General features: G+C 36.2%; 1 protein-coding gene across 1 annotated transcript in view; it reads right to left on the reverse strand.

Moving 5' to 3' along the window:
- The window catches only part of LOC135207012 (retinoic acid receptor RXR-like), a 534,958-nt gene extending 522,333 nt beyond the window's left edge, over window positions 1-12,625 (reverse strand). Inside the window, exon 1 of the mRNA XM_064238697.1 lies at window positions 12,318-12,625. The gene's annotated coding sequence lies outside the window, so the exon portion shown is untranslated. The remainder of the gene's footprint in view (window positions 1-12,317) is intronic.

Genomic DNA, 12,625 nt, shown 5'->3' on the forward strand with positions numbered 1-12,625 from the left:
ACCGCAACCAATACTCCGCGGCATAAAGCTTTACAAGAATGAACACACACTAAAACTTTACGTTTGAAAATATATTTATAATGTTGTATGAATGAAACACTAAAAACATTGCACTTGAAAATATATTTACACGGTAATTTCTTAAGGTGTTTTTCATAGCTTTGTATACTAATTACACTGACACACTCATCGTAATAAAATATATATATCTAAAATAAAATTCCGCATGCACAACAGTGCAAAAACTACAAGATATCACACCTGCACTATCCAACAAGACACGTTTAAATTTTCTAATTTACTACAAAAACACTGAAGTGCCTTTCTTTCACTTTTAATTTTCATAGCGAGAAGAATAATAATATTTTCTTCACGTAAGGAAGATTTAATAAAAACAAAACAAAACAAAATCTAGAGGGAATCTGTTAATAATTTTTGTCGGACCACAAAAATTGTGAAATCAAGTCTTCTTCACTTAAAAGACCAAAGAATCCTTTCAAAATCAGAATACACAATTTCTCACCGTACCAGCTAATCTGCAATACCTTGGAGGAATTTTAAATATAGCCTGAATGTCATCCATAAATATAGTACGCGTACCTAATTGTCTGAGTAAAAAGACGACCCAAAACCACACTGCACGCGAAGGCAATTACTACCCCTGTCGTCCGCAAAATCTATTTTGTTCCAGCTCATATATTTATATTACAGTATAGCAACGCAAAAACTTCCCTTGCAGACGTGATTTCAAGCGGCCATGATCATCATCACATGGCCTGCTATGTATAAGGACGCGTTTCATAATCAAGGAGGAGTAAGTCACTGCTGAGTGTGGTTAAGAGGCTACAGTCCTTTTTACAAACAAAGCTGTAGGAAAGGCAGAAAAAAAAATAGTTAAAATACATAACATTCAGCTTGGCTTACTGCTCCAAGTCAATGTCATGTAGTGGTTATTATAAAGCAAACTGCCAAGCAACGAAGACGAGATTATACCACATATGGTTGAATACAGAATTTGGCCAAGCACTAGGACCTACGAGGTCATTCAGCGCTGAAACGGAAATTGACAGTAACAGCTTTGAAAGGTGTAACAGGAAGAAAACCTCGCTGTTACACTATGAATCAATGGTTAGTAGAGGGTGGAGTGGAAGGTAAGATAAAAGAAAGAGAAAATGAACGGAGGTACAGTAAAAGGAACGAAAGGGGTTGCAGCTATATACCACATATGAATCTTGACGGGCACTGATACAGTACTGAGATAAACAATGAGGACGGGTATTACATAGGAAGAGAGAGGGTACCAGAACGATTATGATGTCGGGGATGTGACTCTTGTCATGACACAAGATCGCGACTGACATCAGTAGCAGGTATAACAAATTTTAAGTAATGCTGTTATCTATCAAGGATCAGTCCTCAGCCCTTTCCTGTTTACAAAGTAATGGAAGAAGCTACACGTTCAACAAGCAGAAAATGCGCCGAAGTTTCTTCGCCTCAATCGATTTTTCTGTACAGCGTATAACGCTATATAAAACTCAGCCACAGCCCGGTGGTGGCCTGTGTTGTTAGCACCTATAGTGGTGCCAGACGCATGCTCATGGCTAACTTTAACTTTAAATAAAATAAAAACTACTGAGACTAGATTGCTATAATTTGGTATGTTTGATGATTGGAGGGGGGATAATCAACATACGAATTTGCAGCCCTATAGCCTCAGTAGTTTTTAAGATCCGAGGGCGGACAGAAAAAGTGCGGACGGACAGACAAAGCCATCTCAACAGTTTTCTTTTACAGAAAACTAAAAAAGGTGGTCCCACTTAACACCTAGGGCTAGCAAAAATCAATGTAAGAAAAACACCAAAGGTGAGGCCTATACAGTTTACCAAATTTAACATACGATGTTAAAAGATGCTAATGATTACAAAATATACATAAAGTATGACTTTCTATGCCTAAGACGGTATGAAACAACAAAACAACATGGAAAGGGAAGGAAGTGGAGATCTATTCTGTTGTGTACAGGCAGGTCTTGCGTTTGTTACATTGAGACACACACTGAACTGAATCACAGAGAGAGAGAGAGAGAGAGAGAGAGAGAGAGAGAGAGAGAGAGAGAGAGAGAGAGTGAAACAGCTGCAACCTAGCTGAAATGGAAAGAGATAAGTAAACATATGGTAAATAGAACATCCTTCTGCGTATAGTGGAGGAAGCAACACCTCGGGAAGTATGCATAAATTTGTGGACTACTCCACGGGGGGGTGAACCCAAGCGATAGAGAAAACGGAGACTTGGAAAAAGGTGTGACTGGATTATTAAGATTCAAGACAAGAGTAAAGTGGCGGTAGCCGGCAGATGTGGTGCTCTGCTGCTGGAAAGCAGACTTGAGGTGTCAGAGATTGCAATGATTTGGACATGCAATGAGAGGGAATGACATACAGTTAGTAAAAAAAAAAAAGATGAAGATCTACACCTGACGGGACTTCATTTACAAATACAGATCATACAGCAGTATTATTACAGTACTTTCAATAAGGATTTAAAACAAGACTACTGAACTGAATCACTTTTCAAGACTTATAGGGCTTCTTGGAAGGATTAGTTTCGTGATGAAGAGTAAAAACTTCGGAACAAAGTAAAATTTCAAAAGCTGGATGGCTAGGTGGGAAGAGACTGATGGAAATGACAGACAGCAATGTAGCTGAGGCCAAAGTACTTGCTACAGTTACTAAAGCAACCACAACCATTAATGAATGAAGCATCAAATACAAACTCTTGAAATAACAAAGAGAAACTTGCTTACATGAAATTGGGAAAATAATATACTGAAAAGCCTAAAATTATGCATGCCACATATATAATACAGTATTCTCTATCAGAATAGTGACCAAACCTAGAAACCAACAAGGACAGACTCCCTGTCCAAAAATTATAAGAACACACAGCCTTTATTTTCATATTAGTAACGCTGTACTACAGCTAAAGCTCTAGTAGAGCATGGGTTTATAACAGTAGATACATTGCACATTTATTATTGTTCCACTGTAAAAACTTCTCATGTAGATAGTTACTCTGCCGAACTTTAGTTGTTAAGAGTTTTTCCAAAACAGAAGCCAATTTGGTTCTGTAAATGCCAATGTCAACTGACCCTTTTACTGATGTCTTGAAATTAACCAACTTTTATTTTTTACTCATCTCCTGTTTGCAAACAGCATGCAAAACATGGATATTTGTTTGTTCCTTCATTTACCAAAAATAACGCCTTACCCTATTAAAAGAAACAAAGCTATAAGCAGTTGTAAGCAATATCAGCCTACAATATAAATATAGGTTAGCCTAGGCCTTGCAACATCTGTAACTGATCTTCTTGGCTCAGACTAGCCCTGAGAAGCATTTGTTGACGTACACTAAGCCTTGGCTAGCCTAACTCTGTTCAGGTTGTGAAAACTGAGCCAGACAGAACTTACTGCACAATATAAGAAAGATGGAAAATAATCAAACATCACTGATAGCCACATACCTCTGCATATTACCATGAAAACGGATACAATTACTGACATAAAATGCTGGTAAGAAAATTTACTCACCTATAATTTTATAAAGCTAACATTATGATATAAACAAAATCAAATTTTTACGAATATTTACTTCGTAGTTTTTGAGGAATATGATGCATAAATTTCACACAAAATTAGTATGGCAACCATGGACAATTTATACAGACAATGTTCATAATGTGGGCCACCCGTGAGCTACAGTGATATGAATATGTGTGCATCTGGCTTTATCTACAGACTCCAGATAAGCACCATGTACTACATTTGCCAATGGCCCTTACAACAGGCTCTGGTTAAAAGAAAAAAAAAACTACATTCCAATAAATTTTATACATATGCATCATAAAATTTTGTTCATGTTACAGCTCTGTAATAAAATCTACTTTTAATTATTAAATTAGTGACAATTTTACCTGGTCTAATTTTTCCCAGTAAAGCCTTATACTGTACTGTGAGAGCCTTGACTGATTTACTGCAATTATTGGTATCTTATTCTGTATTGCACAAACTATAACATATTTTCTTACAATATTAACCATTTAACATTTTACTTTTATAATGTACTGTGCTTATATAAAACTAGAGTAAACTTTTAAGGAGAATCTACAAATACACAGTTTGGAAGCGAAAAATATGCCACATATAATTTGTGTTCAAGTAAATTTAAGCATTATACATATATAATTTGTAACACTACAGTTGAACCCCACCTATTTGCAGTTCTGGTTTCACGGCTTCATCTATTCAAGGAATTTTTCATAGAGAAATATTCACTATTTACTGTAATTTCAAATTATTTTCGTGCCTTAATACACATTTCATGATAAAACTATTAAAATATGTAAGAAGAGTACCAAAGTGTTTTTAGAAGGGGTTTTTGGTGTTAGAACTCCAAAATAGGCAGTTATAAACATCTTTAGAGGAGTATCAAGTATTTGCAGATTTTAGCTATTCCCTATCCCCCCAGACTTCTGGGGGATCGACTGTAGTTTGGAAGTATATACAAAAATTTAATGCTTTGAATATGTGCAGATTTGCTCGATCCTATGCACCAATGGTCTTTCAACAACCTGATACTGTACCTTACAGTATTCTAAATAAAACAAAATTACTGCAGCCACTTGTTATGTTGTTTGTGTTCCCATAACCTTTTGTATTGGGTTTGTTTTATTGTTGTTAGCAAGAGTGGGACTTTGAATTAGGCTATGCTGTCCTCAAAATATGACTTAAAATTCTGTAGGGTCAGTCTGAAGATAATGTGTAGAATAGTTTTTCTTTCAGTTTTCTATATGACTCTGATGACTATGACATTCATTTCCATCACAACTGCTAAATTAACCCCTTATAAAGACCCATGCCTAACAATAAAATGGGACTACAGTAAGAAACTTGGATTCCTGTGCAAGAGAAATTTAATATACTCACAATAAAGGAATTCTGAATCCTACCCAACTTTGACTGGACATCCTCACTCTAAACAGACCTAGGGAGCCATAAATCAAAGTAAACTTTAAGTTATATACTACAGTGGTACCTCGAGATACGAAATTAATCTGTTCCGCGGCGCCCTTCGTATCATGAGTTTTTCGTATCTTGAACCGCATTTTACATGTAAAATGCCTAATCCATTACAAGCCCTACAAAAACTCCCCAGTAAATTATATTTCCAGGCCTACAACACATGTTCTAGAGTTACGACACCGATCCAACGGAAGAAATATGACTCCAAAAAGGCAGAATACTGTACATACTTGAGTAATATTCAACTGCATGTAATGTTCAACCCCATTTTTACTGCATATATTAGTACTTTAGCATATGTCCCTTAGCAATAAGCCTAGCCTATGTTAGCAGTTGCTACTGTAGCCTAGTCTATGATTCTGACATCTAAACCTAAGAAGCTAAAAGCTTAGAATATGCCAATAAAATGTATAAATAATCAGATTGTACTTATTTCAAATAATTATTAATTAATCATTAACTATAATACACAAACAAAAAACAAAAAACCTTCCAATTGTTTGTTTACATTCAGCTCTTACGAGTACCGAACGATCGCCAAGCAATCACTTTAACTAACACACAGTAAGCCATAAATTTTCATTAGTATCTCTCTTCAACTAATGAAACTACCAAACAGTATAATAACCATTCATTTCTATTCTTTATTGTATCTTTACCTAATGGAGATACCGAGTTACTGACAGCTATAATGAAAATGATATTGTTATAATACAATAAAGTTTCATACATACTTACCTGGCAGATATATACTTAGGGACGACGGAGTCTTAGCTAAGTATATCTGACAGGTAAGTTCATTGTATGAAACATATACGTAATATTAAAACAGAAGAAGAATTCTAGAAAATACATATTTGTTGGCTTTGATGATAGCAGTCTGATTTATTTTATATTTTATGATATCTAATTCACAATTTTTTTAATTAAATGTATTGCATGTACTCATTTCAAATAATTATTAAGTAACCATTAACTATAATAAACAATCAAAAAAAAAAAAAAAAAAAGCTTCCAAACTTCTGTTTACATCCAGCACTTTCGAGTACCGAACGATCGCCAAGCAATCACTTTTTCCTAGCACACAGTAAGCCATAAATTTTCATTATCTCTCTTCGACTACTGAAACTACCTAACAGTATAATAACCAACCACTTCTATTCTAGTTTTTTTTTATTAAATGTATTGCATGAATAAGTTTTTCAATTTACAGCATCCTTTTTAATACCAATAGAATACATAGAGCACAAGGGGTAGATGCTGACCAATAGGAGAGCAGGATCTTATGGGGTGACTAGCATCAGGAACCAATGGGAGAGCGGGAGGGTGGCGAGTTTACTCAGTTGGCGGCGCGAGAGTTTTAAAATTGTTCTCGGTGGTCCAGGCGAATCTCGGGACTTTACAGCAACAACCTTTCGTTACTTGAACTATTTTCGTATGTAGAGCCAAAAAAATCTTCGTATTTGCTTTCGTATGTCGAGTTTTTCGTAAGTTGAGCCTTTCGTATGTTGAGGTACCACTGTACCTGTTTTTTGTCTGACTTTTTCCTTTGGTCTCAAAGGGAAGAGTAAGGGGAATGCTTTAATGGGTTAAAAATACAATTCAGCAAAAATGAATGACATTCGACATTTAAAACTCCTCTTCCTAAATAACTCTCCTAAATGCACAATCTTTCTGCAGTGATGATACTTCACTGACTGCAATGACATAATTTTTATTTAAAAAATGCTATGGAGCAATGTTATCCTTATTAAAGTCTTATACATATCTTTAAAAACCACAATACAGGTACTATCCTACTTACAACCAAGTTTGGTTCCGACCCACTGGTTGTAAGTCAGAATGGATGTAAGTCGAACCTTAGAAAGTGGCCAACATACTGGGTAGGGTATACTATCAAACCTTTGCTATATAAAAGTGCCTACTTAGTACTGTAATATAATGTACAATCATTATTTCAATCTTTTTACCATAATGTACTTCTACTAATACATTTTAATCATTTATGTAATAGTATATATATTACGTACAATCAGGCATTGAGTTACAATGGGGTTAGGTTCTTGCATGCATGTCAGAAGTCGATTCAGTCTACAGTACAGTTAATACCAAATGATGCTGCAGATAGGGCAGGGTAACTCAAACTGATGCTGCCTGAGTGATGAGAGTTCTCATGAGATGGCGCAGTGCCAAGTAACTCAATGGTCAACTGTCTGAAGTAAGGTTGTAAGTACGAGTGGTCGTATGTCGAGTAGGTTGTAAGTCGGATAGTAGTTATAATGCAGCACAATGCAGATACAGAGTCAAGTGACCATGACTAAACAAGCACAAAATTCTACAAAACTAAAAAAGAAAGAAACCAGTATAATAGGTCGTTCATGAATGCACTGGACAATTATTTGCCAATGGTTAACAGTAAATTATGTGATTTGGAAAAAATCAACACAAGAAACTGAAAAAAAGTTACAGAATTTTCCTTAATTTTATGGTGACAAAAGAATTTGCAAAAAATGTTGGTATATGTATATAACTGCCTGAAATTCTTTACACAAATATAATTTCCAATGCACTTAACTACAGATTTAAAAGTAAGAAATAAAAAAAAAAATCATCAAAGAAGTCCACACTGAAACATTCTATGTGGCACACCACATAACCAACTGAATGTACAGTAAGTAGTCACTGAATTTCACTATTTTGTGCATTATGTATGTGACCTCCTGGCAAGGCAAAATTAGCAAATTCAAAATCATTTATATACTCTATAGAGAAACCTTACTCTTTCATACACAAGACTCTCCTTAGGTGAGAGGTTTGGCCCTAGGGAAAAAGACTGGTGCTATTCTGAAAGAATCAGAACAAGTGGTTAAGGTCCTTTGAAATGTGCCAAATAGTCTGTGCCAAAAAGTGAGAGGCTAGCAGGATGGTCCATTACCAGGAAGAGTCAGCTTCTCAGTCAAGTGTATAAGCAGGGGAAGGTTGACTCAAACAACCTCCTATACAGCCTAGCATCAGATGTAAATGGCTAATAGGTTCTCAGTAAACTCCTGTCTCTCAATAAGAGAATGGAAAATCAATGTCACTATTCACCCACAGATGATACCACCCTACACCATGTGCACAAGTATCAGAGTACTCTAAATCTGGGGGCCACTTGTCAAAAAGAGGAAAGAGAACACTTTATAAAACCTGAGTCTTTGGACAGGTTTTCAGGTGTGTAGCTCATCTGCATCCACTAAACTACCACAAACATGGGTTGGGTTGTCTACATTTAGAAAAGGCATAAAATAGGGAGAGAGACCAGGCACCCAATGAGTGTGTCTGCCAAATTATGCCAACTGTGAACTTAAGGCAAGATGCAAACTTGTCTGAAAGGAGAAGGAAGACTACACAACTGCTTGAGCAATGCCACAGATCTCAAAATCAAAGACTAGGAGCCTATGGACATTTTTTGTGGAAAAATGAAAGAAGGCCAGTAAGTAAAGTTCTTAACCTTAACCTATACCGAAGTCCTGCTTGAACAGGGTTAGATATAACTGAATGGAATCAGGTTCTCTTCCATTAAAAAGACCTGTAGAAACCCCTCAAAGGAAAGAAAACCATATATGGAAGTACCAAATTAACCTTCCAGCAGGCTAGTGCCTAAGCAAAGACATGACAAGCACCAAGACCTGACAGAAGCAACAGGAAGTTGCATCAGCATAAAGTTCCAGTAGTTTTCTGTGTTTTCTCCAAAAAGAAAATTAGGGTGGAACAGTCCCCATGAAAAAAGCAAATGAACCCAATTCATAACTTTGCCAAGATGGTATGACACAGTAGTAGATGTCACCACAGGAAGAGTTACCTGAAGGAATTGTTGACAAATCATCTAACTAAAGTTGAGCTGCAGTAACCAAGAGGAAGATTACCAAAAGATATTTTACATATAATCTAAATACTGTCAAGCTTGGATGTCCCCAATCTCTTCATCAATAAGTCTGTAAGAAAATTATCCTATAGGCTAGATGGAGTCAAATGAACTAGTACCAACTCCTCACAGATACTTAACTGACTAGTACCAACTCCTCACAGATACTTAACTGGCAAGACATCAGTCATAGAAAAGCCTTTACCAAGTTCCTGTTCAGATGCAAGTTTGAGAAAGGTCATTGTTGGTTCCAGAGTCAAAACAGTAGCATGCCAGGCTGAACTCCCTGGGCTTCCTACAACATAACAAGCACTTCCTTTACTATTTCTGCCATCAGTGCCTCCTTGTAGAAGCCCAGTGGAGGATTTCCTATCATTCCAGATGCTACTTAAGAAGAAAAGGAGAAGGGGAAATAAAGGGAGGAAAGAAAGAAGGACTAAAGGTCGACTCCCTAAATGAACGACTCCCCCTCTGCTCCCTACACCACTTTTCGTATAGACTCCTATTGTGGCATAAACCACCCCTCGCACGTAAAATTTCTAGCACATTCTTTCCCCTGACAGTAAATGCAGATGAAATTATTGCAAGTCTTCTCCTTCCCCAAGCAACAATGCAAATCAGGCAGATGGGGCCACACACACACACACAAAACTATACCCTGCAGAAACAACACTCCAAACATAACACAATGGGGTACCTGCAACATCCAGAGTCAGAAAGTGAAAGAGCCTTGCCAACTGAGAGCACAATGGATGATGTTGGCCAATAAACATCAAGAGGTGACTAGGCCTACCCAATAGAATTTGGTTTTTTGTTTCAAGTAAAGCAAAGTGTGCAATACACTGAGATACTCTATCTAAGAAAGTGTAGGTCTGCATCCCCTAAGGAAGAACTAGAAGATCTGTAAAGCAATGAGGAAAGCAAAAGGGAAAAACAGTTTCATAATAAGTTTTTCATAGTACGTATCTAATTTCTACTGCATTATATACGCCCTTTTCTATATTTTTCCATAAATAACTTCATTAATAATTGATACCTTCATGCAGAGCTCTTCTGTTTAAGTACCTCTAGCTTTTCCAACTAGAGTTGTAACTTGGCTCCTAATAACAGCAATAGGAATTTGTCACTGAACAGGGTCACCACATTTCAGAAACACACCTTCCCTTAAAATTTGACTGCTTGTTATATATCCTGCATTTTACGTCAGGTTTCTTATGAAAAAGAAGAAGAAGAAAAAAAAAAACTCCTGTGAGGACCTAGGTATGTAAACTTTTTGGTACTGTCGGGGTGTTTTCGTAGGAGTCCCTCTATGTTGAACTATGGTGTCTATGTTGAACTATGGTGTTTTAATGAAATTTGTGGGACACCATTCGCATGGCTTGAATGAACTACAAATAACTAGGAAATCAGAAAGTTACCAAGCCTTAGCTCTGCAAGGACTATGAAAAGCTGGTTGTCCAAAAATTTATTAGAAAATCCATATTTTCGCTGTTTTTAAAATTCCAGGCATTACCGTCAACACTTCAAGATACAAACTAAAGCTACATTTCTCTAAGTTTTTGAAATTCAAGGTGCTGCTGTCATTACTTAAGCTACCATGTCCTAATTAAACTGCATAAATGATAATTCATTCAAATATATTCATTGTTGTTGGAAAAAAACCTGACTCTTCAAACAAATGGCAACGTTTTTGCTTTGAACATTACAATGTATTTTTCATGTTTTTCGATCTTCATTTTATTTATTAAAATATATATCAAATACAGTGTAATACATATATATTACATACACAGTGTAAGTTTTGTAATAGTATATAATAGTGTTTTAAGTTATAATTTTGGATGTAGAACATTCATTTAAGTCCTGCCCTTTGACATCATGACATTTTGACTCTTGTACCAAATGCTAGATAAATTGTTATACTCAAATCTTTTGCAGAAGGTGGTAACATTCATATGTACACAATACGTATAAGTCTAAGAAGTTTACCAGTTATTCGTGTAATTCTGATAATCAAAATGCTCTCATAACACCAAGACTACTTCACATTTTGGAAAGAAATATGAATGAGACCACTGATCCATCACCTGCTCTCAGATGTTTATGTGAGCCAGATGTACAATAAGGCTGGAAAATTGTTCTCACCACAGTTTCGCTACTGTAAAAAACCATTCTCACGTATTTTAAGTGCTATTTTGTACTTTAAATGGTATTTTGTATGAATTAAGAACAAAATGTGTATAATTACAATCAAATAAGCACTTTGGAGTTTCAGTTCTGATGTCAATAAGGATAAAACCACGGATTACAAGGTAAGAATGCATTTTAGTTTAGCCACATGACCCCTGGGAATTCCAAGTAATATTGAAAACATTACATATACCTATACACAATTAGTGTTCAGTACATCAGTAAATGAGCGCTGGGAAGGAAGTGTCCAAATGCAGTGAAAGGTGCATCGTTATTTGATAGGACACCATATTGGATTCAAAAGTGCCTTGAACACCTCGCTATTTTACGAAGACTTCACATGCTTATTTTAGTTCATATGGCAGTTTCCTATAGTTCATTTTGACAATGAAACTTCAATCTCTTGAAAGGTTTGCTTAAAGGTTTAATTTTGCTATTGTTTCACCAATTAAATATCAAGTGAAACTGTGAACATTCAGCGATCAAATGTTTGTGGCCTGGTCATTTACCCTAGTGTCGAAGTTCAGTACTGGAAACAGAAAATGCCCTAATTTAGAACAAAAACCTAACTAACCTTACATTATATATTTAAACTTAGGCTTCATTAGAGGCCTCCAATGAGCTAAACCTATTCCCACAATCTTATGAACCTAGGTATGGGTACTACAAGGTTTTATAAGATACTAGCTAGGTAGGGTAGTGCAGAATCTTTTTTCGAGAAAATTTCACAATCAATAACATTGGCTTAGTCAAAAAGGCAATTAGGCTAAATGGCATATGAAGAATTAATTGGTCTAACAACCAGACAGAATTTCAAAGGGATTTGGCGTATGAACTAATCGAATTAGGTAGTATTAGCGTGAGCATACCTAAAACAGTCTACAAAGGGCATGCAAAACATAACATGTACTGCCAAATTAGGCTAATGCATACAGGGCTTCGAAGTTACACGGTACGTAAGGCATAACATGCACTGCCGTATTAGGCTAACGTATACATGATTACGAGGTTACAGGGTAAGAGAGGCATAGGTAACATGCACAGCGTACACTACAGGGCTTCGAGGTTACAGGGTATGCGAAGCATAACATGGACAGTTAGGCTAACATAGGCCCAGACAGGCCTTTACGAGACAGAACACCTACCTTATACACGCTGGGAGAGAAATCGTCTTTTACGACAACCTTCGACTGACAACGTCTGATTTTGGTTTCTTTCACAGAACTATGCAAAGATTATTGACAAACACTGGACGAAATTATGGCCGACAAGGAAAACATTCGAACATTCGAGTTCGCACTAAAAAATCACCGATTTCGGGCTTCTTCGGAAACGTTTCCGGATAATATCAGAGTTGTTGTAATTTTAAATGGATTAACAACGGATGAACGACCAATGGCTGGCAAATTATCAAATAAAAGTGTCAGAAAGACGCAATACAAAACACATTTTA

Source organism: Macrobrachium nipponense, chromosome 11, assembly GCF_015104395.2.
Source record: "Macrobrachium nipponense isolate FS-2020 chromosome 11, ASM1510439v2, whole genome shotgun sequence".
Classification (NCBI taxonomy): Eukaryota; Metazoa; Arthropoda; class Malacostraca; order Decapoda; family Palaemonidae; genus Macrobrachium; species Macrobrachium nipponense.